This window comes from Chiloscyllium plagiosum, unplaced genomic scaffold, assembly GCF_037043375.1.
Source record: "Chiloscyllium plagiosum isolate Xiang-an unplaced genomic scaffold, Cpla_swu_hap1 HiC_scaffold_15, whole genome shotgun sequence".
NCBI classification, from domain to species: Eukaryota; Metazoa; Chordata; class Chondrichthyes; order Orectolobiformes; family Hemiscylliidae; genus Chiloscyllium; species Chiloscyllium plagiosum.
Window position 1 is genome coordinate 43,123,265 of NW_028270153.1, and position 27,036 is coordinate 43,150,300.

General features: G+C 48.5%; 1 pseudogene; it reads right to left on the minus strand.

Moving 5' to 3' along the window:
- Window positions 1-18,979: 18,979 nt before the first annotated feature.
- LOC148147646 (uncharacterized) lies at window positions 18,980-21,101 on the minus strand (annotated as a pseudogene).
- Between the last annotated feature and the right edge of the window lie 5,935 nt (window positions 21,102-27,036).

Genomic DNA, 27,036 nt, shown 5'->3' on the forward strand with positions numbered 1-27,036 from the left:
ACAATCAAATGTCCACGGAATAGCCTAACCAACCTTTATGGTGAGTTGCCCAAAAATAGGCTGAAAACTGTTCTTATCTTTCTTTACTTTCTTTGTGCTAGTAAATGCATGAATGTTTCCTCGAAACACAAAATTACTCTGACATCTGCTGAATTCTATGTCTGTTATCACCTCCTGCTTAGCTTTGATGTTTACTATTGGCAGACTCTACATATAGAAACTAATTGATTTCCTGTTCTGCCTCCCAGCAAGTTGCTGTGGAGTGTTGGTTTGGAGCATGGTGTGTGCCAAGTTAATTCAAATAATATACAGGCCTCAAGATGACTCATCCCTGAAGCAGTAATAATAGAATGGTACATTTCTAATTTGGAGAAATTGAAGACTGCAGATCGTGGAGAGTCAGAAACAAAAAGTGTGGCGTTGGAAAAGCATAGCAGGTCAGGCAGCAACCAAGGAGAAGGAGAGTTGATGTTCTGGGCATAAGCCCTTCATCAGGAATATGGAGGGTAAAGGGGACGGAGAGATAAATAGGTGTGTGGGGGTGGGGCTGGGGGAATGTGATAGATGGATGCAGGTGGAGAGTGCTTGTGATACAGGGATGGTGGAACTGAGAAGTGGCAAGGAAGATGAACAATTAAGACAGGTCAAGAGCGCAATGGCAAGGTGAAGGGTTGGATCTGGGATGAGTTGGGGGTGGGGGTAGGGGAAATTTGGAAACTAGTGAAGTCGATGTTGGTGCATTGTGATTGAAGGGTTCCAAGGTGCAAGATTATGTATTCCTCCTCCAGTTGGCAGGTGGCTTTGAATTGGCAGTGGAGGAGGCCCAAGACGTGCATGTCCTTAGGGGAATGGGAGGGGGAGTTGGAGTGGTCGGCCACAGGGCAGTGGGGTTATTTGGTGCTTGTGTCCCAGAGATGTTCCAGGAAACGCTTTGTGAGTTGGCGTCCTGTCTACCCAGCATAGGGGAGACCACATGGAGAGCAACGGATGCAGAGATGAGGTGGGTAGATGTGCAGGAAAATCTTTGTCAGCTGTAAAAAGATTCTTTGGGGTCTTGGACAGAAGTGAGAGATAGGTGTGAGGACAAGTTTTACACCTCCTGCTGTGGCAAGAGAAGGTGCCAGGTGTGCAGGGTGGGTTAGTGGTGTGGGGGGTCGGGGGGGGGGAGCTGCGTGGAAGTTGCAGAGGGAATGGTCTCTGCAGAATGCAGATAGGGATGGGGAGGATAATATATCTCTGGTGGTAGAGTCTGATTATACGTGGCAGAATTAGTGGAGGATAATGCACTGTATCCAGAGATTAGTGGAGTGGAAGGTGAGGACCAGGGGGTTCCATCCTTGTTGAAGTTGGGGAGGTGGTATTCAAGAGCAGAGGTGTGGGAAGTGGAGGAGATGCATTGGAGGTCATTGTTGATCATGTGAGAAGGGAAGTTGCAGTCCCTGAAATGGGAGGCCATCTTGGATGTCCTGGAGTGGAATTGCTCCTCCTGGGAGCAGATATGGCGGAGACAGAAGAATTGGGAGTAAAGGATCACATTTTTACAGAGGAGGGGTGGAATGAGGTGTAGTCAAGGTAGTTTTGGGAGTCGGTGGGTTTGAAATAGATCTCCGTGTTGAGTCAGTCGCTGGAGGTGGAGATGCAGAGGTCTAGGAAGGGGAGGGCCCTCCCCCCATACCCCAGTCCTCATCTTCCACTCCACAAATCTCTGCATACAATGCATTATCCTCCATCATTTCCGCCACCTACAATCAGACCCCACCACCAGAGATATATTTCCCGCCCCACCCCTATCAGCATTCAGCAAAGACCATTCCCTCCGTGACCCCCTTGTTAGGTATAAAACAAGAAGTATAAAACCTGCGCTAACACCTCCTCCCTCACCTCTGTCCAAGGCCCCAGAGGATCTTTTCAGATCCAACACGGACTTTCCTGCACATCCACACACCTCATCTATTGCATCCATTGCTCCACTCCTGTATATTGGAGAGACAGGACGCCAACTTGTGGAGCATTTCAGGGAATGCCTCCGAGATACATGCACCAAACAACCCCACCGCCCTGCGGCTGGCCAATTTAACTCCCCCTCCCATTCTGCCAAGGACATGCAAGTTCTCGGCCTCCTCCACCACCAAATCAAAGACACTCGCTAACTGGAAAAAAAATGCCTCATCATCTGCCTTCAACCACACGGTATCAACATTGACTTCACAAGTTTCCAAATCTTCCCTCCCACATCTCATCCCAAATCCAACCCTCCAACTCGTACCTGTCCATCTTTCTTGCCACCTATCTATTCCACCCTCCCCACCGAACTATCACTATCACCGCCCCACCTGCATCCACCTATTGCCTTCTCACCTACCTTCCCCAGCCCCACATCCCAACCTCCTATTTATCTCTCATTCCCCTTCCCCCTCCACTTTTCTGATGAAGGACTGTTCGAAACATTGACTCTCCTGCTCCTCAGATGCTTCCTGACCTGTTGCGCTTCTCCAGGACCACACTTTTCGGATCTACATATTTCTAATTTGCCCATTTTGGATTTTAAAAAACATTCAGTTTTCATACTTGGGCACTAATCGCTTCTGCAATGCTGCTTCACTCCACAGCATTGGCAATCGTTGTTAGTAACTGGTGTCTGCTCTACACACTGCATTGGTTGATCATATGGTTCTTTCGGGGTCCTTGTCATGACCATGTGTCAGAACACTGAAATATTGTGGACATTTTTAATTTGTAATTACATTGTGTGCTGCAAATGTAAATTAAGTGGTACACTGGAGAGATAAGAAGATCAATAAATGTCACAGTTAGAATGCAGAGCAACCTCAAACAGCCCTTCTGGGGGGAGGGGGAGGGAGGAAAGTCAAATGAGCTGGATAGTGTTTTATGTTCCCCCTCATTTTCCCTTCAAGGTCCATGTACAGCAGTGACTTATATAACAAGAATTCAATGTGTCTGTATGGCAATTGGTGTGTTCACACCCCCAAGTGTGGTCACATAGCTTAGATGGAGCATTGACTGTGATCATTTGTGTCTACCAAGGTAATAAGGGCTGACAACTCAACAGCAAGCCATTCCCTATAGCATAAGTCCCAAACTGCAGATATGTTTTGTGGTTTTTTTCCCTTTGAAGAGTATGCAGCAAAAGAGTCAAAAAGTCAGTTGCAATTCTAATCCAAAGTGCTAGTGGTACTGAATCTTCTCCTCTGTGCAGGTCTGGGTTTGAGTGCTATTGTGCTGTAAAATTAACAAAGACCTGCCCTCTAGTCAGCTCTGTGGTGCAGAAAAGAGATTCCCCCACTCTGAATGTGAGAAACCAGCTAGCTAGCAGCGAGATTAAAAGGCACCAGGACAACACAAAGACTCTTTCACACTGTGAATTTAATTTTCGTGAGAACGAATGAAAATTACAAAATTTCAACCATTTACGAGACAAAGGATTGTCAACCACAAAGTACAACATAACTGATAATCTCCACTGTAATGGCTGCAACTTTCAAACATCCACTCCTTAAGAATAATTGAAAGATTAATCTGTATTCTTTTTCGCTCTTACCTTTTTGGACACACCTGTTACTTATAATGTATGTATATTTGTGTTGCATTACAAATTGTCTACTCTCATTTGCTAATTAATAAACACACACTTTATTAACTGAAGAAAGCTGGGTTAATTGGAAATGGAAACAGAAATTGCTGAAGAAACTCAGCAGGTTTGGCAGCATCTATGGGGAGAGAGCAGAGTTAATGTTTCATTTCCAGTGACTGATTGTAGTTGGGAAAAGGCCAGTATATACAGGTGGGGGGGGATTGGGGAGGTAGGTGGAGAAAGAGCCGAAAGAGAAAGAAAACAGCAGTGAGGCAGTCAAAGGAAGGGGAAATGGTCAATCGGAGAAAATCAACAGCTAAGAATGGGTACAATGGGTTGGTTGTGGTAGCAACCCATGTGATGTCAGGCCCTTGTGTGTGGGGTTTGGAGAAGGAGACAAAAGAAGGTGCTCAGGCCTTAAAATAATTGAACTTAATATTGAACCCTGAGGTTGCAAGGTGTCCAAGTCAAAAAGGTTTTCTTCTAGCTTGGGCTGAGCTTCACCAAAGCACTGTTGCACTGTAGCAAGTCTGAGCCAAAGATATTGGTCAGGACACATGGTGGTTTGTTGAAATGACAGGCAACTGGAAGCTCAGGATCATTTTGCAGACAGAATGTGAGTGTTCTACAAAGCAGTCACCCAATCTGTACTTTATCTCCTCATTGGAGAGGAGACCCCATTGTGAGCAGCAAATACAGTAGACTAGATTGACGTAAATTGCTGCCTCACCTGAAAGGTGTGTTTGGGCCTTGGGTAGTGGGGAGGGTGGAAGTAAATGGGCCAACATTAGGCCTTCGGTTATTGCATGGGAAGGTGCCTTGGGTGTGGAATAGAGTCTTTCCAGGAAACTGAGCGTGAGGTAACTGTGGAATTGAGTCAATGTATTTTGGATATTGGTGGATTAATTGGTTCCTTTTAAAACAATTCATGTGATCTGGGAGAAAGGTTTCCACAAGGAAAGGATTTTTTTAAGGGGGCCAGTTCATTCCTCCACACTGTGGTACTAAATATGTAGAACTATAATGAATTAGTGAAGATCACCCAGAAAATGATTGTTGCATTCTGCACCAGAATTACATGTATTTCAAAGATCTCATGCGCTAAGTTTGGTTTTCTTCTTTTAAGACTGATCTGTATTGCTTCACTCATTCACCTTCTCTAGACTCAGGTCTCCTTTGAACTGTAATAAATCTGATAAAGACTGATCAACATTACCCACAATATTCAGTATGATTTGATTTCTGTATTTATGTTATTGTAGTCCTATCTATCCTGTAGGAGAAAGTGAGGACTGCAGATGCTGGAGATTAGAGTTGAAAATGTGTTGCTGGAAAAGCGCAGCAGGTCAGGCAGCATCCAAGGAGCAGGAGAATCGACGTTTCAGGCATGAGCCCTTCTTCATGCCAGAAACGTCGATTCTCCTGCTCCTTGGATGCTGCCTGACCTGCTATCTATCCTGTAGTCTGTTAGGCACTGTTAATTCTGTTGTTTTCCTAGCTGTGTCTTGTGATATTCACGGTAAATCAGAGTCAAAGTTTCACCTTTCTACCAAGGATTTTAGTTTTAACTTGTGATCTCCAATACCTGTTCACTCACTGGCTGAACTCTGACGCAGGACTATTCCGCAGACCACTTCCTCTTGTGGCAACTTTTACTTTTGTCTTGGATTTGAACATTTGTATGTTCAGGCACTACCTAAGGTCCCAGACATACCTTCTACATGAGGTAGTGATTTACCTGCACTTCTCTAAATCTATGACATGGAGATGCTGATGTTGGACTGGGATGAACAAAGTTAAAAATCACACTTCTGATGAAGGAGCAGCACTCCAAAAGCTAGAACTTCCAAATAACCTGATGTGTGATTTTTAACTCTCTAAATTGAGTCCACAGTACTGGAATCGATCCCAAGTCCCTGGCGCTGAGAGGCAGCAGTACTAACCACTGAGCCACTGCACCACACCACTTCACATCATGTGGCTTGCAGTCCTCAGCAAATAGCAGAATCTTTTTCCATAAAGTCTTCTGGGTTAACAGAGTGCTATCAGCCCTACCTCATATTTCTATATGTTGCCATCAAGAAAGAGGCATAGAGTCATTGAGATGTATAGCACAGGAACAGATCCTTTGGTCCAACATGTCCATGCCAACCAGATACCACAACCCAATCTAAGTCACACCTGCCAGCACCCAGCCCAAAGCCCTCCAAACCATTCCTATTCATGTACCCATCCAAATGCCTTTTAAACATTGCAATTGTATTAGCTTCCACCACTTCGCCTGGCAGTTCATTCCATACACGTACCACCCTCTGCATGAAAAGGTTGCCTCTTAGGTCTCTTCTATATTTTTTTCCCTCTCACCCTAACCCTATGCCGTCCAGATCTGGACTGCCCCACCCCAGGAAAGAGCTTTGTCCATTTATCCTATCCATGCCCTCATGATTTTATAAACCTCGAATAGGTCTCTCAGCCTCTGATGCTCCTGAGAAAACAGCCCCAGCCTATTCAACCTCTCCCTATAGCACAAATCCTTCGACTCTGGCAACATCCTTGTAAATCCTTTCTGAACCCTTTCAAGTTTTGCAATATCTTTCCGATTGGAAGGAGACCAGAATTGCATGCAACATTCCAACAGTGGTCTAACCAATGTCCTGTATAGCCGCAACATGACCTCTCAATCCCTGTATTCAATACTCTGATTAATAAAAGAAAGTATAACAAACGCCTTCTTCACTATCCTATCTACCTGCGACTCCACTTTCAAGGAGCTATGAACCTGCACTCTAATGTCTCTTTGTTCAGCAACACTTCCTGGGACCTTACCATTAAGTGTATAAGTCCTGTTAAGACTTGCTTTCCCAAAATGCAGCCCCTCACATTTATTTAAATTAACCTCCATCTGCCATTTCTCAGCTCATGGCCCATCTGATCAAGATTCTGTTGTAATCTGAAGTAACCTTCTTCGCTGTCCACTTTTGATGTCATACGCAAACTTACCAACTGTACCTCTTATGCTCACATCCAAATCTGTCTTTGAAGTGTGTGGAATTTGTCAGAACTGGCATGGTCCAGTGTGTGAATAGGAGTCATGGTTGATAGGAGTCCTTGGGACTAAACCAGATGTAGTTTATTGCATCTCTGCAACTATTTATGAATTAAAAGAATAAACTCTACCACTATCACAAAGAGTGGTAGGATAACTTCACCTCAGGTCTGTCTCTCACAACTCCGACTGTGCTCTCCTCCAAGTCTTCGTGACATCACAGCACATGTTACTTATCACTCTAATTCAAATATTAATCTTTTCAGACATTTTCAAATCCATATATAATCATTTCAAACAATTACTCCTCCAAATTTATTGACTTTTTTTTCATTTTTACCTCTATTATTTTCCTCAGAGTCAATGATTACATGTGTAAAAATGGCAATTGGAATATATCCAAATGCACTTCTCACCTTAGCTTGTTGGATAGCTCACTTGATGAGCTCACTTGATTTACTTTAGCTTGTTGGATAGATCACATGATTTTCTTGACATTGGACAGAGGTCAAATGCTTATCTATGTGATATTTCAAATAAGTTCAAATATAGTAGAATAAAGAGAATCTCCTCAATAAAAGTAGTAACCTTAATGCTCAACAGCATTATGATTGCTGAATTCCTACAATTACCATATTGGGGTTATAACAAACAGCTATATAAATATTGTACTGACAAGTGTAGGTCAGAGGCTGGGAATTCTTTTGTGAATGACTCACTTCCTAACTCATCAAAGACTGCCCCACCTGAATCACAGACAAGTCATTTGTTCCTTCAGATCTTTTCAAGGTCTCCAAATGAGTAAATCACCTGGAGCCATTCTCTCTGTAAGACTGCAAATTTTTCCTTTGCCAATAATAATCTAGTTCCCCCTGAATGCATCAATAGAATAAATTGCCTCCACCAAACACTCAGGCAGTACATTCCCAATCTTAACCACTGCCATGTGAAAAGATTCATCCTTTTCTCTCTATTGCTTTTCTTTTTGTCAGTGTCAGTACCTCTGTGTTATCAGTCCATCTACAAATGACAGCACTTTTTCTCCATCTAATCTGTCCAGATCCCTCATGATTTTGAATGCCTCTAAGCAATTTCCTCTCAATTGTTTCTTCAAGATGAGTTCCAAATGTTGAATCTATCTACGCAACTCAAGTTCTCGTTTAGAATAAGGAGTTAATAGCTGTTATTGCTCAAAGCTAGAATGTATCATCAGTGATGACAAATAATGCCAAATCATATGGAACTGCAACTTGAGAGGAGGAGGCTCTAAAGAGGTCCAACTGGGCTATATCTTTATAAATAGTGGTAATTGTTAAGAAATGTGTTTTGGTTTGCACTGGCATAGTTGCCAATACTCAGTAACTGACCACATGTATGTACAAATTCAGAAAATGCTGGAGAAACTGAGTTCACTCATCTCAGCTCCAGAACATTTCTACAGGGGTTCCTCAGGGTAGTGTTCTTGGCTCAACCATCTTCAGCTGCTTCATCAATGACCTTCCCTCCATCATAATGTCTGAAATGAGGATGTTCATCAATGATTGCACAACGTTCAGACCATGCTTGACTCCGTAAATACTGAAGCAGTGTGTGACCAAATGCAACAAGACCTTGACAATATCCAGGCTTAGGCTGACAAATGGTGTATAACATTCATGCCACACATATGCCAGGTACGATTGTCACCAATAAGATACAATCTAACCACTGCCCCTTGACATTCAATGGTGTTACCGTCATTGAATCCCCCACTATCAACATCCTGGGGGTTATCATTGATCAGACACTCAACCGGATTCACCACTTAAACACAGTGGCAACAAGAGCACATCAGAGGCGAGGAATACTGTGGCGAGTAACTCACCTCCTGACTCCCAAAAGCCCATCCACCATCTACAAGGCACAAGTCAGGAGAGTGATGGAATACTCCCCACTTGCCTGGATGAGTGCAGCCCCAACAACACTCAGGACAAAGCAGTCCCCTTGACTGGTACTGCATCTACATGTGTTCAATCCTTCCATCACCAATGCGCAGTAGCAGCAGTGTGTACTATCTACAAGATGCACTGCAGAAATTCACCAAAGATCCTCAGACAGCACCTTCCAAACCCACAAAGGTGAAAACACTTCTGTCTAGAAGGACAAATGCAGCAGAAATATGGGAACACCACCACTTTATCATTCCCCTCTAAGCCACTTCCCATTCTGACTTGGAAATGTATTGCTGTTCCTTCACTGTCAGTAGGTCAAAATACCAGAATTCCCTCCCTAAGGATATTGTGGATCAGCAGGTGGTCAAGAAGGCAGCTCATCATTACCTTCTCAAGGGACACTAGGGATGGGCAATAAATGCTGGCCAACCAGTGATGCCCACATCCCACAAAAAATAAATAAACACAGTGGGTCTGGCATCAACTGTGGAGAGAGTTAACATTTCAAATCCAATATGACTCTTTATTATGAGCGAGAGAAGCAATGTCTTAATGGTGTTATCACTGGCTTATCCAGAAATTTAACCTGGGAACCAGTGTTCAAATCCAACCACAGCAGATGATGGAGTTTAAATTAAATTAAAATTATTAAGAATCTACTGATGACCATCTGGTTCACTAATGTCTTTCAGGGAAAGAAATTTGTCATCCTTACCTGGCCTACATGTAAGTCCAGACCCAATGCAATGTGGTTAACTCTCAATTGCCTTCTGAAATGGCCTAGCAAACCACTCAGATATATCAGTCACGAGAAAGTCTCAACAAAGAAATGAAACTATACAGACCATTTGGTGTCAACCTATGTATCAGAAAAGGTAACAGCAGAAACAATCCTACTGATCCTGCAAAGTTCTCGTGGATAACATCTGGAGGCTAGTGCCAAAATTAGGAGAGCTTTTCCACAGACTGGTCAGGCAACAGCCTGACATTTTCATATTCACCGAATCATACCTTACAGTAGATGTCCCAGGCACCACCATCACCATCCCTGGATATGTCCTGTTCTAGGGGGGGGGGGATGGACAGCACAGTGGTATACACTCAGGATGGAATTGCCATGGGAGTCCTCAACACTGACTCCGGACCGTATGAAGTCTCATGGGTTCAGGTTAAACATGAACAAGGAATTCTCCTGATAGTTAACTTGTATTCTCCTCCCTCCATGTTGAACAACACTTAGAGAAAGCACTGAGGGTGGCAATAGCACAAAATGTATACTGGCTGGGAGATTTCAATATCTATCACTAAGTGTGGCTAGGCAGCAGTACTATTGATTGAGGTGGTAAGGTCCTCAAGGACATAGCTGCGAGACTGGGTGAGTGAACCAACAAGAGGGAAAAACTCTTGACCTCACCCTTATCAATCTGCCGGCTGCAGATGCATTGATCCATGACAATATTGATAAGAGTGACCACTGCAAAGTCCTTGTCGAGACAAAGTGTGAGAATACCTTTCATCTTGTTTTGTGGCACTACCATTGTGCTAAACGGGGGTGACTTTAAACCGATCTAGCAACTCAAGACTGGGCATCCATGAGGCATTGTGGGCCATCAGCAGCAGGTGAATTGTATTCCAGCACAATGGTTGTAGTTGTTGGAGGTCAGTCATCTCAGCTCCAGGACACTTTGGCAGAAGTTCCCCAGGGTAGTGCCTGCTTCATGTCTTCATCAGTGATCTCCATCATAAGGCCATTTGTAAGGATTTTCACCAACAATTGCACAATATTCATCACCATTTGCCATTCCTCAAAGACTGAAACAATCCATATTCAAATACGACAGAAACTGAACAATATTTACGATTGAGCTGACAAGTGCCAAGTAACATTCATGCCACACAAATGTCAGGTAATGGCCATCCCCAATAAAAGACAATCTAACTTCTGGCCTTGACATTCAATGGTGTTACAATCATTGACTTCCCCCACTATTAATATTCTGGGCATTACTATTGACCAAAAACTGAAATGGACTAACTATATAATCATAGTGGCTACAAGATCAGGTCAGAGACTAGTAATACTGCAGTGATTAACTCACCTCAGACTCCCCAAAGCCTATCCACCATCTACAATTACAAGTCAAATTGTGATGGAATAAAACCCCAAAAAAACCAAAGAACTAACAATGTTGGAAATCAGAAAACAAAATCAGAAATTAATGGAAAAGCTCAGCAGATGTGGCAACATCTATGGAGAGAAATCAGAGTTAGCATTTCATATCCAGTGATTCTTCTTCAGAATTGGAATACTTCCCACTTGCCTAGAAGGGTCATGCTGTAGCAATCTTCAAGAAGCTTGACACCGTCTAGGCCAAAGCAGCCTGCTTGATTGGCACCATATCTACAAGCATCCATTCCCTTCACCACCAATGCTCAGAAGTGTCAGTACATTCTATTTACAAGATGCACTGCAGAAATTCACCAAAGGTCCTTAGACTGCACCTTCCAAACGAACAGCTATTTCCTTGTAGAAAGACAAGAGCAGCCAATACATGGGGACACCACCACCTGCAGGATCCCCTCTAAGCTTTCATCATTTTGTTTTGGAAATATATTACTATTCCTTCACTGTAGCTGGGTCAAAATCCTGGAATTACATCTGTAAGGCTATTGATGGTCAACCTACAGTATGTGGACAGAGCAGTTCAATAAGGCAGCTCACCACCATCTTCCCAACAACAACTAGGGACAGGCAATAAATGCTGATCAACCAGCAATGCCACATCCCATCAATGAGCAAAAAAAGCTGGAATTTTTTTTTTTGTGCTGTTGCCAAAGGGAGAGGAGGACCAAGTGGAACAGTTTATAAGGATATCAGAGGGAAAAACAGATGCAGTGATAATGATGGTAAAGAACACATCTAGAACTCGGTTGTGATATTTAAACATAATGGTAAGTGGCTTGCACATCTTTAATGCAGTTTCCCAGCTAACGTTGATGAAGGCATGGAAGTGAAAAGGCATTGGTCTGTCACAACACATTTGATAAAAAATACACAGCAATAATCAAAGCAATTAAATCTTCTTATGTTTAAGAACAGCCAACCAGAAGTGAACAGGGTGATGGAAAATAGTCGTATCTCTTCTTGACCCACTAGACAACATGGATGGCCCTGGGAAATCCATGTACTGGATGAATTGGTGCAGCCACTTCAATCACTACTGGACCACATCAAGTTCAGATGCCTGACAATGATCAGGTTAGTGTACTGTTGTGTGCAGTTGACAGCAATGCTGACACCATTCTGATTAGGCAGGGACTGAAGAAGAAACTGCCAAATGTGAAGAAATCATGAAGGAATTTGATTCTTAGTTTAATTTGCTGTAAAATCCTATAGTAGACCAGTTGAAATATAATTGGCAGGAGCCAGGGGAGCTAATGATTTCTTTCTAAATGACCTGCATAACCTCATTAATAATTGTCAACTTAGAACATTGACAGATGAGCTCATAAAAGACTGTATTATGTAGAAGGTTACAGTGTTAAGCTTGATCAAAATTGTCTTCTAGAGAGATCTTTATTGCAGCCAAATCAGTGCATTTCACCAGATGCACTGAATATCATAAGTAAAACAAAAAAAAATAAGGATGTTGAAGCCCTGGAAAAAGTTCGATGGAGATTTACTAGAACATTACCAGGAAAAGGGGATTTTAGATATGAGGAAAGATTAGAGACATTGGGTTTATTTTCCTTGCAGCAGAGAAGATTAAGTGGTGACCTTATTGAAGTGTTCAAAATTATGAACAATTTTGACAGGGCAAAGAGGATGTTTTGTTTCCACTAGTTGGTATGTCAGTAACTAGAGGGTTGCAACTTCAAGATTGTCAGTAAGAGAGCAAGGATTGAGATGAAAAGAACCTTTTTTCACTCAGAGAGTTGTTAGGATTTGGAATATGCTGCCTGGGACATTGCTTGGAGCAAATACCATGGGAGGTTGAAAAAAAAACTGGATGTGTATTTGAAAATGATGAATTTAGAGGAAGCTGTAGAATGGCATTAGCAGGATAGCTTTTTCCAGAGCAGGTACAGACATGATGGGTCAAGTGGCCTCCTTCTGTACTGCAAGCTTCTGTAATTCTATGATTTGTTTTCATAGGGGACCGGGAAGTTTCCTGAGGTCAGACTACTGACTCTAGTTTAGAGCAGTTCATCAATCAGGGGGCTGCGAATGTACCAGGAAGAGAAAATAGCCAGTGGGAAGGTAATGCAGTCATTGCCATTGCATTGTCATGGACAAGAGGAAGAGGTGAACTCTTGCAGCGGAGGGCACTTCGAAATTTTTTTCTTATTTTCCTTTCTTTTTCAAAATAAGCCCTGGTCTGTTTCCCCCAATTTTGAAATGATACTCAATGAAGGGCTGAATCTACATTTTTTAGCAAAGTCTGAGTTGTACGAAATTTTTTAAGGGATTTTCACCATTAGGCTTAATGGGTTTTCTCACTCTATCTTGCCAAATGTGACGCATTAACAACCTACCTCGCCCATTCCATCCCATCTGTTCGTTTCCAGTCCCATCTTACCACATACAGTTCCCAGAACTACTCAAAATCAGCAGATGTCTGCCATAATACAGACATCTCTTGGGCCTGCACCATCTTTAAAATGCTATCAGCACACCTGGACAAGTATTGTCAAACTAACAAAGTATTGGAACAGCAGCCACAATGTAATGTCACTCGTGGCACATTGGCGACATAGCCTAAGTCCCCTCACACATACAGCCATTTCTTTCTCACCCTAGTTGTCTGCTTTACCACCCGACCACACATTTTATCTAGGCGAAAGTGAAGACTGCAGATGCTGGAGATCAGAGTAAAGAGTGGTACTGGAAAAGCACAGCAGGTCAGGCAGTACCCGAGGAGCAGGAAAATCAATGTTTCGGGCAAAAGCCCTTCATCAGGCTCTTTTCTGTCTAGCTACATGCCATGCAAACACCTTCTAAGTCAGTGCTCCCTGTCCCCTGTGTCTCCGATAAATCTTTTTCGCAGCAGAGAGCGGCAGGAGCTGGGCAGAAGTTCAGACGGAGCGCAAAGCCGGTCAGGAAGGTAAGTGATTACTATATAAAGAACTTACCTCGACACCAACGGTCTTTTCGCAGCAGAGAGCGGCGGGAGCTGGGCGGAAGTTCAGACGGAGCGCAAAGCCGGTCGGGAAGGTAAGTGATTACTATTAGAATGGGTGTGTTCTAAACCCCAGGTCCTACAAAGTAGGGTCACCCTCCCTCCCTCCTCCTCTAACCTTAATTAAGAGTCCACAGACGTGCCACAAAAAGAGGGTCTAAGGAAGTTTAGATCGAAGAGTGAGGCTTCAGCTCAGGAATCTTTGACAAGGAGGTTGAGTGAAGTGATTACACCACAGTTGAAGAGGGTGAAGACATGACTGCCCAGCTGGTTCAGTGCGCTACATGCTTGATGTGGGAGGTCAATGACTCTGGTGTGTCTGGCTCGTATATGTGTGGAAAATGTGTGCACATTCAGCAATTGACCGAGCATATTGCAGCGCTGACGAAAGAACTCGAAGACCTTAGGCTCATCCGAGAGAACGAGATCTTTCTGGTCAAGACCTTCAGTGATGTTATTACACCAATCATGCCAGAAGAGAACAGAAGAGAGCAGACGATGAGGAAGGCGGAGAGGAGACAGGTGCAAGAGACCCCGGGAGAAGTACCTGTCAGGAACAAGTTGAAGTTTTTGGAAGCAGAGACTGATGACACTGCCAGTTCGCAAGGCGGCCAAGTTTGTCAATCAAAAGTTGCCGCAGAGGCAGAGCGGAAGAGTCGGACATCGCACAGAGCCGTGGTAATAGGGGGCTCCATCGTGAGAGGAACTGACCGGGGTTTTTGTGGCAGCAGACGGGATTTAAGGATGGTGTGTTGCTTTCCTGGTGCTAGAGTGAAAGACATCGCGAACAGAGTGCAGGAAATCCTCAAGGATGAGGGTGAAGAGCCAGAGGTGGTGATACATGTCGGCACAAATGATGTCGGGAAGAAGAGGAGGAACATACTACAGCGAGACTTCGGAGAACTAGGAAGAAGGCTGAAAAGCAGGACGTCCAAGGTGGTTATCTCCGGTTTGCTTCCAGTTCCTCGGGCTAGTGTGGCCAGAAACAGGGAGATAATGGACTTGAACGTGTGGTTGGGGAACTGGTGCAGGAAGCAAGGATTTAAGTTCTTGGATCACTGGGGTATATTTTGTGGTAAACATAAATTCTACAAGAGAGACGGCTTGCACCTTAATAGGTTAGGGACCAGCATTCTGGCAGGCAGATTTTCTACTGCAACACCGCTACATTTAAACTAAGTAGCGGGGGGGGAGGGGACAAGCTGGATGTTTAAAAAGGAAATTAAAGGGAAAGTTAGAACAAGAGAAGTCAAGAAAGACAACTGTATTAATGAGGCAGAAAACTCGGAAAGGCATCATGCTGTAAGGTTGAGTGAAATAAGGGTTGATGGGAAGGGTGAGAGCAGTAACAAATTAAAAATACTATACATGAATGCACGAAGCATCAGACATAAGATGGATGAGCTTGAGGCTCTTTTGGAAATTGGCAGATACGATATTGTGGGGATAACTGAGACGTGGCTTCAAGTGGACAGAGCCTGGGAAATGAATATTCAAGGATACACGTGTTATCGTAAGGACAGACTGACGGGCAGAGGGGGTGGGTGGCCTTGTTGGTAAGGGACGATATTCTAGAGTCAGGAGATGTAGAGTCAGTGTGGATAGAGCTTCGAAATACTAAGGGTAAAAAGACCCTCTTGGGAGTCATCTACAGGCCCCCAAACAGTAGACTGGATGTCGGATGTAAGTTAAATCAGGAGCTGAAATTGGCCTGTCGCAAAGATGTGACTACAGTTGTTATGGGGGATTTTAACATGCAGGTAGACTGGGAGAATCAGGATGGTATTGGGCCACAAGAAAGAGACTTTGTGGAGTGCCTCAGAGATGGATTCTTAGAGCAGCTGGTGCTGGAGCCGACCAGGGAGAAGGCAATTCTGGATCTGGTATTGTGTAACGAACCAGAATTGGTCAGAGACCTCGAAGTGAAGGAGTCATTGGGAAGTAGTGACTATAATACAATAAGCTTCAATCTGCAATTTGAGAGGGAGAGGGTACAGTCGGAAGTGACAGTACTTCTGTTGAATAAAGGGAACTATGGAGCTGTGAGGGAGGAGCTGGCCAAAGTTCAATGGTGCAATACCTTAGCAGGGATGACCGTGGAGGAACAATGGCGGATATTTCTGTGTATAATGCAGAAGTTGCAGGATCAGTTCATTCCTAAAAGGAAGAAAGATCCCAGGAGGAGGCATGGGCAGCCATGGCTGACGAGGGAAGTAAAGAAACATATAAAGTTAAAAGAGAAAAAGTATAACATAGCTAAGATAAGTGGGAAAACTGAGGACTGGGAAGCTTTTAAAGAGCAACAGAGGATTACTAAGAAGGAAATGCGCAGAGGAAAAATGAGGTACGAAGGTAAACTGGCCAAGAATATTAAGGAGGATAGTAAAAGCTTTTTTAGGTATGTGCAAGGCAAAAAAATGGTTAGGACAAAAATTGGGCCCTTGAAGACAGAAACAGGGGAATATATTACTAGGAACAAAGAAATGGCAGAGGAATTAAATGGGTATTTCAGATCTGTGTTCACTTGGGAAGACACAAGCAATCTCCCTGAGGTAACAGTGGCTGAAGGACCTGAACTTAAGGGAATTTATATTTGCCAGGATTTGGTGTTGGAGAGACTGTTAGGTCTGAAGGTTGATAAGTCTCCGGGACCTGAATGTCTGCATCCCAGGGTACTGAAGGAGGTGGCTCGGGAAATCGTGGATGCGTTGGTGATTATTTTCCAGAGTTCAATAGATTCGGGGTCGGTTCCTGAGGATTGGAGGGTGGCTAATGTTATACCACTTTTTAAGAAAGGTGGGCGAGAGAAAGCAGGTAATTATATACCAGTTAGTCTGACCTCAGTGGTTGGAAAGATGCTGGAGTCTATTATAAAGGATGAAATTACTGCACATCTGGATAGGACAGAGGCAGCATGGATTTATGAAGGGGAAATCATGCTTGACTAATCTTGAATTTTTTGAGGGTGTAACTATGAAGTTGGACGAGGGAAATCCAGTAGATGTAGTGTACCTGGACTTTCAGAAAGCTTTTGATAAAGTCCCACACAGGAGGTTAGTGAGTAAAATTAGGGTGCATGGTATTGGGGGCAAAGTACTAGATTGGATTGAAAATTGGTTGGCTAATAGGAAACAAAGGGTAGTGATAAACGGCTCCATTTCGGAATGGCAGGCAGTGACCAGTGGGGTACCGCAGGGATCCGTGCTGGGACCACAGCTTTTTACAATATATGTTAATGATATAGAAGATGGTATCAGCAATAACATTAGCAAATTTGCTGATGATACAAAGCTGGGTGGCAGGGTGAAAAGTGATGAGGATGTTAGGAGATTACAGGGTGACCTGGACAAGTTAGGTGAGTGGGCATATGCATGGCAGATGCAGTTTAATGTGGATAAATGTATGGTTATCCACTTTGGTAGCAAGAACAGGAAGGCAGACTACTACCTCAATGGAATCAATTTATGTAAAGGGGCAGTACAGAGAGATCTGGGTGTTCTTGTACACCAGTCAATGAAGGCAAGCTTGCAGGTACAGCAGGTAGTGAAGAAGGCTAATAGCATGCTGGCCTTCATAACAAGAGGAATTGAGTATAGAAGCAAAGAGGTGCTTCTGCAGCTGTACAGGGCCCTGGTGAGACCACACCTGGAGTACTGTGTGCAGTTCTGGTCTCCAAATTTGAGAAAAGGCATTCAGGTTATTGAGGGAGTGCAGCGTAGGTTCACGAGGTCAATTCCTGGAATGGCAGGATTACCTTACACTGAAAGACTGAAGCGACTGAGCTTGTATACCCTTGAGTTTCGAAGATTGAGAGGGGATCTGATTGAGACATATAAGATTATGAAAGGATTGGACACTCTGGCAGTAGGAAACATATTTCCACTGATGGGTGAGTGCCGAACCAGAGGACACAGCTTAAAAATACGGGGTAGACCATTTAGGACAGAGCTCAGGAGAAACTTCTTCACCCAGAGAGTGGTGGCTGTGTGGAATGCTCTGCCCCAGAGGGCAGTGAAGGCCCACTCTCTGGATTCATTTAAGAAGGAGTTGGATAGAGCTCTCAAAGATAGTGGAATCAAGGGTTATGGAGATAAGGCAGGAACAGGATACTGATTAGGAATGATCAGCCATGATTATATTGAATGGCGGTGCAGGCTCAAAGGGCTGAATGGCCTACTCCTGCACCTATTGTCTATTGTCTATTATCTGCAGTTTGTCATTGTCCAGTGGGAGAACATCACATGTAGGCAAGCAATCAGTCAATTCTAAACATGAGCTTTTATAGTCAGTAAAGGTGAACACAAACAAAACCAGTAGAGATTGCAGTTCGCCCCACAATGCAAACCAGATTTTAACGTCATGACTGTTAGCGCGGATGAAATGATATCAGTCCGAGCCCAGAGTGTGGTTCAACAATCGGTAACGTTTATTGATACAGTAACACCGGCGGAGACCAACCGAGGTCCGAATCTCGGCTGTTCTGCTGTTCCCGCGCGCTGCTACACATTATATACCTTTCTTTGTCAAGATGTGAGGATTTTGAGTATGAATGGGATGATAGTTCCCCATCATCACTGGAGTAGGTGCAAATGGTGGATTTCCAGCCATCCCAGGAGAGTTGCAGTATACACATAATAGGGTGCTAATTGGATTATGTAAATGGGTCCGGGTACTATCTGCTTGTCTCTCTCTGTGAGGGCTGGGGGCTAGCACCCCACTTTGTTCCCTCAGGGTGCTGGTGTGTATTAGTCTGTTCGTTCCTGTCTGGTGGATGCCTGTCCTTTGTGTCAGGATGGTCCTGTATTGATGAGTATGGGTGTGTTTCAGTCAGTCTCTTGATTTGATTAGGAGATGGGTTTCCATATTAATTAGCTCCGGAGTTTCGGTCTATGAGTGATGGTTAGTGTCTGGCCTAGTGTGGATTTGATCTGTCCTCTGGCTCCCATCTCCTGGTCACGTGGGCGGACCGGCAGCTGCTGAGTTCTGTGGGTTTAAGCTGTGGCTGCTGTTTAAAACACAAAATGAATTCCTATAGTTTTACAGATGTAGGCATAGTCCCGTGGCAAATGCGGGGCAGCTCTGATGCCCACTTGCAGTCCCCCCTTTCGGCAAGGGGTTGGACACGTCCACACCCCCGATGCCGATATCTTGAAAATCGGTTCATCGCCCGGTACATTCTGCCGGCCGTCATGCTGCAGTCATGGGGCCTTTGGATAGTCCCGGGAGATGGTTACATTAACTCGAGCCCTGTGAGCTCGTGGTGCCTGATCGCCCACCAGGAATCTATGGCGTGGAGCATGGTCTTTCTGGCCTTTCGTTTCTTGTGCTGACGGCATGAGTGACACGCCACCAGGAACCAGGCCAGAGCCAGCAGTAACTGTATGCCTACAATGGTGTGCGAGATGATTCGGATCCAGGGATGTATGTTTACGTTTAGGCCCCAATCCCACACCCTCTGTGCCAGCCCTGGGACTGCAGATCTGTCTCTGTGTCCTCCTCTAGGTCCTTTATATGTGATTGCAACTGGTGGTACAGTTTCACTGAGTGTCCTATCCAGGTCCTAAGCTCCCGTATGACGTCGGCCAAATGTGCGATGGGGGCTTGTTCGGGCTCCTGATATTCCCTGAGGGTGTCCCTGAATTTGTCGGTAGTTTGTATTGACTCGGGGTTCCGTCGTCGGACCTCTGAGATGTGAGCTTGCCCAATCGTGACTGGGCGCCTGGGGGTGAAGCAGAACTCGTGCTGGGGAATCGGGCACTGCAGTCCGTTATACCAAAATGAGGTTTCAAGAGTGGAAACACAATACTATCCCCTTCCACCATACCCCGCCCTAGTGAAGTGGGGGCCTGTGGGTTCGATTTCAAGGGTGCAGCCCTATGTTCAGTTGAACCTGCATTCCGCTGTTTCACTCCTTCGTAAGGGGTGAGGGCTGATGGTAATTGCCCCCCGCCGCTTGCAGCCTGTAAGTGGCACTCCGTACACAGCGCCGTTTCGAGATATGGCTGTGTGGTGAGCTAAACGATATTTGAGGGAAGCGTTTTCCCGTATGACTCCGATGTTCTCAATGTGAAACAGGGGAAATGGCCCAGACCCTGGGGTGACCACCGGGATCAGGAGGACAATCCCGACTCCTGTCGCCTCACTGACCTCACAGTCGGGAATCACTGGGTATACTCTGGTCATACCCTTCAGAGTCCGGCTGTCGAGCGGCCCGGAGCGCCCCGCGAGTGAGGCCAGTTTGGCACTGTCGATCCAGTCGGGCACCTCCCCCCTTTGGACCTGGTCAAGATTATGCCGGATCTGGGCTACCATCCACAGGCCATACGCATGGCACAGCTGACCCTCGTGGATATGGGCCGTGTTTTCTCTTTCCTGGTCTATAAGGCGGTTAATGGTGTGGGCGTGTGTTTCCAGGACTGCAATGCCGTCGAGCTGGATGTATGCTCCCTCTACCCCCAGGCGTGCCTGGTCTGCCTGATTTGTGAGAGACCTTTGTAGCAGGTCCCTCATTACCCCTTTTAGTTGCTCGATCTTTTCGTTAAGGCCCTGGATGTCTAGGGAGTTTACTACGGATGTCCCCGTGTTGAGTCCTGTGAGAGCATTGTTGACTATGTCCCGTCTGTGTCGTTGTGTGTGTGTGTTATGTATGTCGGTCCGGTACTGGGTTGCCCCCATGGCGTCTATGGTCCTCTCTATAACCTCCTTCCCCATCATGGCGTATAGGTTGCGTACTGTGCTGTGCAATAGTCCGGTACCCGGATGCCCGATATATTGACCAGCACAGGCACGACCTCGTGTTGGACGTTGTCATAAAGGGCCTCTCCCTCATCCCACAATACCAGTTTCCCCGGGGGCCCCGGTCCCAGAGAGGGGCATGGCAATATCTCGGGAGTTGTGGTCGGGGGCGGTGTGGTTGGGGCGGGTGGAAAGCACAAATACAAAGAGATTACCACGGCATTGGTGGGCTCATAATACCCGCAAGCAGACAGATCCCGTAAAGTAAAAGCATCAAAGGCCGGGGCAGAGGCGAGGTCCTCCGGCATGGCACACATTGTCCCGAACATGCAACCCCCCAAGTCCATCGCCTCAGCACGCCGGAGGCAGGTCGGCCGCGGGTCGCGCTCCGACGTGCAGAATAAACAGAGTGTCTGTACGCCCGGGAGAACTTCCAGCCAGGCCTTGTAGAACGCGTCGATCTCGTTGGGCTTGTCCCTTGCAGGAATACAGATGGCGTTGGACGCGTTGAAGGCAACACCGTGGCGGTAGAAGTTGTCATGTATCTTGGGGAAAGAAGGCATCAGTCGTAGGGTGAAGAGGAGATCAGGGAGGAGAGCGGTGCACCGGTGAAGCATGATCTGTGGGAAGAGAGGGAGAGAGAGAGAGAGAGGGGCACCCTTACCAAGGGTGTAGGGTTAATGTGTGTAGGAGCAGGCCCCCCCCGGACCAGTCCGCCATGCGCGCTGTAAGGACAAAAAGGAGGCGGTTAGAGTCAAGTCAAAGGGGAGGGGGCTGTCTGTCCGGTCGGGGCTTAAGGGAAGGGTTTAAGCTGGGGCCAGTGTTTCCATCTGCCCTTTCCTTTCATGGCGACACAGGCGCAAGTGTCGCTGGTGAGGATGATTTTGTGCGGCCCCAGTCACCGGGGGGCGAAGCCGGGCCGGTCGGGGGCGGCCCTGACCAGGACTTTGTCCCCAACGCCGGGAAGGGGTTGGGCGGGTAGATGCGGTTGCAGTTTTGTCTGGTCCCTAATGTCCTGCTGGTCACGCGCAGTTTGTCTGAGGGCCCGCAGCTGCCCGTCCAGCTACCTGATATAACCCGTCATCCTGTCCCTCAGGGGGGCCATGTCTTCCCCCCCGACCATGACCATGACCCTTTGCGATCGCCGCTTTGAGGGTCCAGTTCATGCGCTCGACCATCCCGGAGTTCTGGGGATGGAACGGGACGTGGAAGTGCTGTCTGATGCCTAGGAGGCGGCAGGCCAGTTTCATTGCACGCCCGGTGAAGTGTGTGCCATGGTCCGAGTCAATCTGGAGGGGGGCGCCCCAGCGCGGGAAGATGTCGAAGGCCAGCACTCTGGCCACGTTGGCGGATGTACAGTCCCGTGTAGGGAAGGCTTCTACCCAGCGCGTGAAATGGTCAACGATCACCAGGCAATACGTCTTGCCACGGCTGGAGGGTAGGGGGGCCTGTGAAATCAACCTGGAGGTTCTCCCAGGGCCCCTTGGGCCGGGGCTGGTGCGCCAGGGGAATGCGCAGGGGCCGCCCCGGGCTGTGCTGGGCGCAGACAATGCATCGGCGGCAGTGTTTGGCCACGTCGCGGCCGAGGCCGGGCCACCACCAGTCGGTCTGGAGCCTAGCAAGCGTTCCGTCGTGGCCCGCGTGGTCTGGCTCGTGGTGTAGTTGCATCAAGGTCGTTCTGATGGCCGCGGGGGCCACGACCCTGCCGCCGTGCCGCCACACTCCATCGGGGTCGCGGGATGCGCCCTTTGCCAACCAGTCCTCTACCTCTCCGGGCTGTGCGCAATTCTGGACGTCCAGGGCGTTCACGTCCTGGACCTCAGTAGCGGGTGCTGCATACGCGGGCGGTAGCGCCGTGCCCGTGGCGGCCTTGGCGGCCAGGTCGGCCCAATGATTCCCTAGCTGTTCAGCGGTGGTGGCCTGCTGGTGTGCTTTGATTTTCACCACCGCGGCGAGCAGGGGGAGGCGTGCGGCCGCCACCAGGTCGCGGACCGTATTTTCGTGTTTAATCTGGCCACCGCCGGCCGTAATAAAGCCCCGGCGGCTCCACGCTGCCATGTAATCATGGACTACCCCGAAAGCGTACTGGCTGTCGGTAAAGATGTTGCCTGCTGCCAGGCGGAGTGCGGCGGTGAGGGCGACCAGCTCCGCAACCTGGGCGGAGGTGTCGCCCCCCCATTGTTCCCTGTGCTCGGGTGGTCCCGGTATGGTCGACCACCACCCATCCCGTTTGGTAGGACCCCTCGACAAGCCTACGTGAGCTGTCCACATACAAGGTCAGGTCGGGATCAGGGACTGGGCTGTCGGCCACGCAGTCCCCCTCCCAATCGATGGCGGCCTGGCAATGGTGGGGTTCCCCTACCGCGATAATCCCGTCGGCGGGGTTTGGCCCTGTCCCCCTAACGATCTGAATGGACTGGTCCTGGGGGAGGAAAACTGCCTTCCAAGTTGCCCTGCGGGCATCCGAGACCTTCCAGAGGCGGCCCGTATTCAGGAGTTCGACTATCATGTGTCTAGTGTGTAAAATTATCTGGCCGGACATGGTGACCGGCTCAGACATCCGGACCGCCCATGCGGCGCAATCCAGCGCCGCCACGCAGCGGTGCATGCCCTTCACGACCGGGGACTCCTTTGTGGAGTAGTAACCCACTGGTCTCATGTGGTCGCCTGAGGTTTGGGTGACAACAGCGCTGTAAAACCCCCCTTCGAGGCCGTAAAAGATGTGGAAGGGCTTTGATAGGTCAGGGAGGCGCAGGGCCGGGGCGCTGAGGAGATGGGACTTTAACTTAGAATAAGCGTCGTCCTGTTCGGGTCCCCATACCACCCTCTCCGCTCCTGGCCTTCCCCCCTTCACTAGGCGCTGAATGCGTTCGGCCATAGTGGCGAAATGTGCAATGAAAGAGCGGCAGTAGTTAAAAAGCCCCAAGACGCGGCGGATTCCCCTGACTGTGTCTGGCCGCGGCATGTCGGCGATGGCTGACTTACGGTCGGGGGGTAGGGTCTTGCTTCCCTGGCTGATGTCGTGTCCCAGGTACCGGACTTTAGCCAGTCCGACCTGGGCCTTCGTGGAGCTTATTTTGAATCCTGCCCGTGGACGCGATCAAAAGGTCGTCTACATACTATAGGAGGGTGCTCGAGAAGTGGGAGAGGTCGCACCCCTCCAGGGTCCGGCTCATGACCCTGTGGAAAATGTTAGGGCTGTTGTGGAAGCCCTGCGGCAGGCGGGTCCATGTATACTGTCTGTCCCGCAGCGTGAAGGCAAACTTGTCCTGTGAGTCACGGTGCAGGGGAATGGACCAAAAGCCATTCGCCACGTCCAGGACCGTAAAGATCCAGTGTGAGGGTTCGAGGCCGTTGAAGATGGTGATCGGGCTGGCTACGATAGGGTGCTCTCTGGGGGTGACCCTTCTGAGTGCCGTGTAGTCGATGGTGAGCCTGTAGCTCCCATCCGGCTTCCGGACTGGCCGTATAGGGGAGTTGGTGGTGGACACCGTGGGGCGCAGGACGCCGTGTCGGGTGAGCTCGGCAACGATTGCCTCGGTGGCGCGCAGCGCCTCAGGTTTAATCGGGTATTGTCGGTGAGGGGCGTGTATGGGACCGGGTAAACGCTCAGGAGGGGAGCGGACGAGGCTGCAGTCCTGCTTGCTCGTGGCCCACACCTCCGGGACTAGTTGGCAGACGGCCCCGAAGGCACCGTCCTTGGCCCAGTCCCGGGCGATGGGCACACTGGGGGCAAGCGCAGCGACGGATTTAGTGGGCACCCATCTACCCTCGTGGGCACTCTTGTGAAATTTGCGGGATGTCCACAGGAGGCGGCGGTGGAACGCGTCCACCACCGCCCCCAGCTCACCCAGAAGATCGATACCCATAATTGTCCCCTCCGAGTTTGGGCAAACCCAGAAATGCATGGGCAGTAAAATGTTGTCTACCTCTAGGAGGACGGCCTCATTTCGGCGTGCAATAACCGAGCTTCCCCTAACCCCTTTAATAGAAATGGAGTGGTGGGTTGAGGGAAGGTCGAGGTCGGTGAGGGAGACCGACGCCCCCGTAGCAATCAAAATCTTGCATCGGCGGCCCCCTAACAATGCGGAAACCCAGATACGGGGGTCGGCTCCCGGGACGGGGGCCGACACTACTCAGTCTTTGCGTCGGGCGAGCAGCTGAAAAAGCTCGAGCAGCTGGTCCTGACTGAGTTGATCCCAGTCAGGGATGGTGGGTTTCGGGCTTGGGCTGTGGGGTTTGTGGGGTTTGTGGGGTTTGTGGGGGCTGGGGTCGCTGTTGACCCCTTGTCTGGGGCCACCCTGGTCGTGGGGGCGTGAGGACTGCGGCTGTGAAGGTGGCTGGCCCCCCCCCCTTCGGACCTGGACCCCAGGGGCGTCGGAAAGAGAGCGGGCATTGGGCTTTGCGGTGCCCTGTCCGTTTGCAGCGGAAGCAAAAGTCCGGTTCATCCGTCGAAACTGCCGCAACGGCGGGCGCCCCTCGGTTGTCAAGGGACATGGCCTAGTTCTCAAGCTCCGCAAAGGTGACATAGGACACCAGGCCCATCCGTAGGACTGCCTGGTGTGCAGGGCTCAGGCCGTCTTTGTATAATTTGACGAATGCGGGGTTCTGCCTATCAGCGTCGGGAACCCTGCTGTGTGCTCGGAATGCCTCAAACTTGCGGACCCCATATTCCTGGGCGCCCTCCCCAGGTTTCTGAGTGATACCCACAATGGCGTCCAGTCGACCGGTGTATGGGCGAGCGCCTCGCTGACATCAGCCTGTTCGCGACGGATGTCGCTGAGGTCAGCGCACCAGGACCCATTCTGGTGCGCGGGCTGGAGTCTGAACCACAGGTTCTCCGGGAGTTTGGTCCGGACCAGGCCGGCCACGTCCCTATTGTGAAGGTTGTGGCAGATCTGCATCTCCCTAAGCCTCTGCCAAAATTCAGTGTTTTTGTGCCGAGGCTTAAGGGCAGGGAGCCTGTCCAGAAGTTTTATGGTGTCGCCTGGGGTCAGGGAGACGTAGGTCATCTTAAGGCGGGGGTTATGGGCAAGGGTCGTGGCCCGTCCCCTCTCCCCTCCCCCGGGGGTATATTCAACTTTCATCGGGGCTGCATGGGCGTAGCCTGTGCGCGATTCCCGGGGGACCGGGTTGTCCGTGAGCCCCTCCCAGTCCCAGGTGGGGGACGGCGGGGCGCTGGGCACATCGGATAAGGTCAGTAAAACCGAACGGGTAGCAAGCGCCTGGGCTTCTAGGTGCTCTGTGGCCTGCTTTTTCTTGTCTTGGACATAAAGCTGAACCTTGCCAGCAAGCCTAATGTGTGCCTGTAGCACCAGGACGCAAGCTTTCTTCTGGTGGGTCCACCACTCGCGCTGTACATCCAGCGGGTCAGCGGGTCGCCAGCCTGAGCGAAGCATAGCCTTAATAACTTTTTTATTCTCGTTGGCTATAAAACGGGTAAGGGAACCCTCCGGCCCCCAATCTAGGTCTTCAGCCGCATTTCCACCCATGGTAGGGGCGCCGCGGGTGTAACTTGACAGAAACTAAACTAAAGTAAAGCTAGGAGGCGTGCTAAGGGATGTCGCTGGCACTAGCTTATTAATCTCCCAGTCGGGGAGCCCACTCCCTGTAAGTCGAATCCTAGCCCCGCGGGTCAACCTGGGCAGGGGTGGGGATAGTTACAGACGGGGCGTGTGTCGAATCCTGAGCGCGCGACCCCGGGTTTCCATGAGACTCTCTCTCACCGCCTGACGTTCAGCGGCCGTGTGTACCCCACGAACACTGGGCGTGAACCAGGGGCCCGAGTGCAAGGGGGGGCGTGAACTCAGACCTAACCGTGCCTGATCCTGCAGTGGCCAACACCTCAGGACCGCGAAGTCAATGGGCAGAGTGCGTAACCGTCACTTGGCCCAGAGGGTCCGCGTCTCGGGCTGGTTTGGAGGACTTCCCTTCTTGTAGCGCGCATAGACCTCCCAGCCTCTACCGCGTACGCAAGGAAGGCGCTAAAACCGGGCTCAACGTACAATGGGGTCCCCTATCTCCCACTGCAGAGGTCAACCAGGAAGGCTTGTTTGGTTGGTTTTTAAACAGGGGGGGTCAATCTGTCAGGGTCTCGTACCTAAAGTCGTCGGTCCAAGGATAGTCCGTCAGTCACAGTAGCACATTAACAATAAACGACAATAATAATAATCACGCACACATTTAATAGTGTTCCGCGACCCCAATCGCCCACCTGCGAAGGATCACTCACACACACACTTTAAAAAAGTACTCTACCGTTACACGACTGCCGGACTCACTCTGTTCACAGGTTCAGGTAACGGCCGGCAGTGAAGTCCCTTGCGGGGCACTGGGAGACTTTACGCGAGAAGTAAAAGAGTAAAGATACTCACCCAGTGCTGTCGCAGGGATCCAGCAGCCGTCGTCATCCCGGACGAGCCCCCAATTGTTAGCATGGATGAAATGATATTAGTCCGAGCCCAGAGTGCGGTTCAACAATCGGTAACGTTTATTGATACAGTAACACTGGCGGAGACCAACCGAGGTCCAAATCTTGGCTGTTCTGCTGTT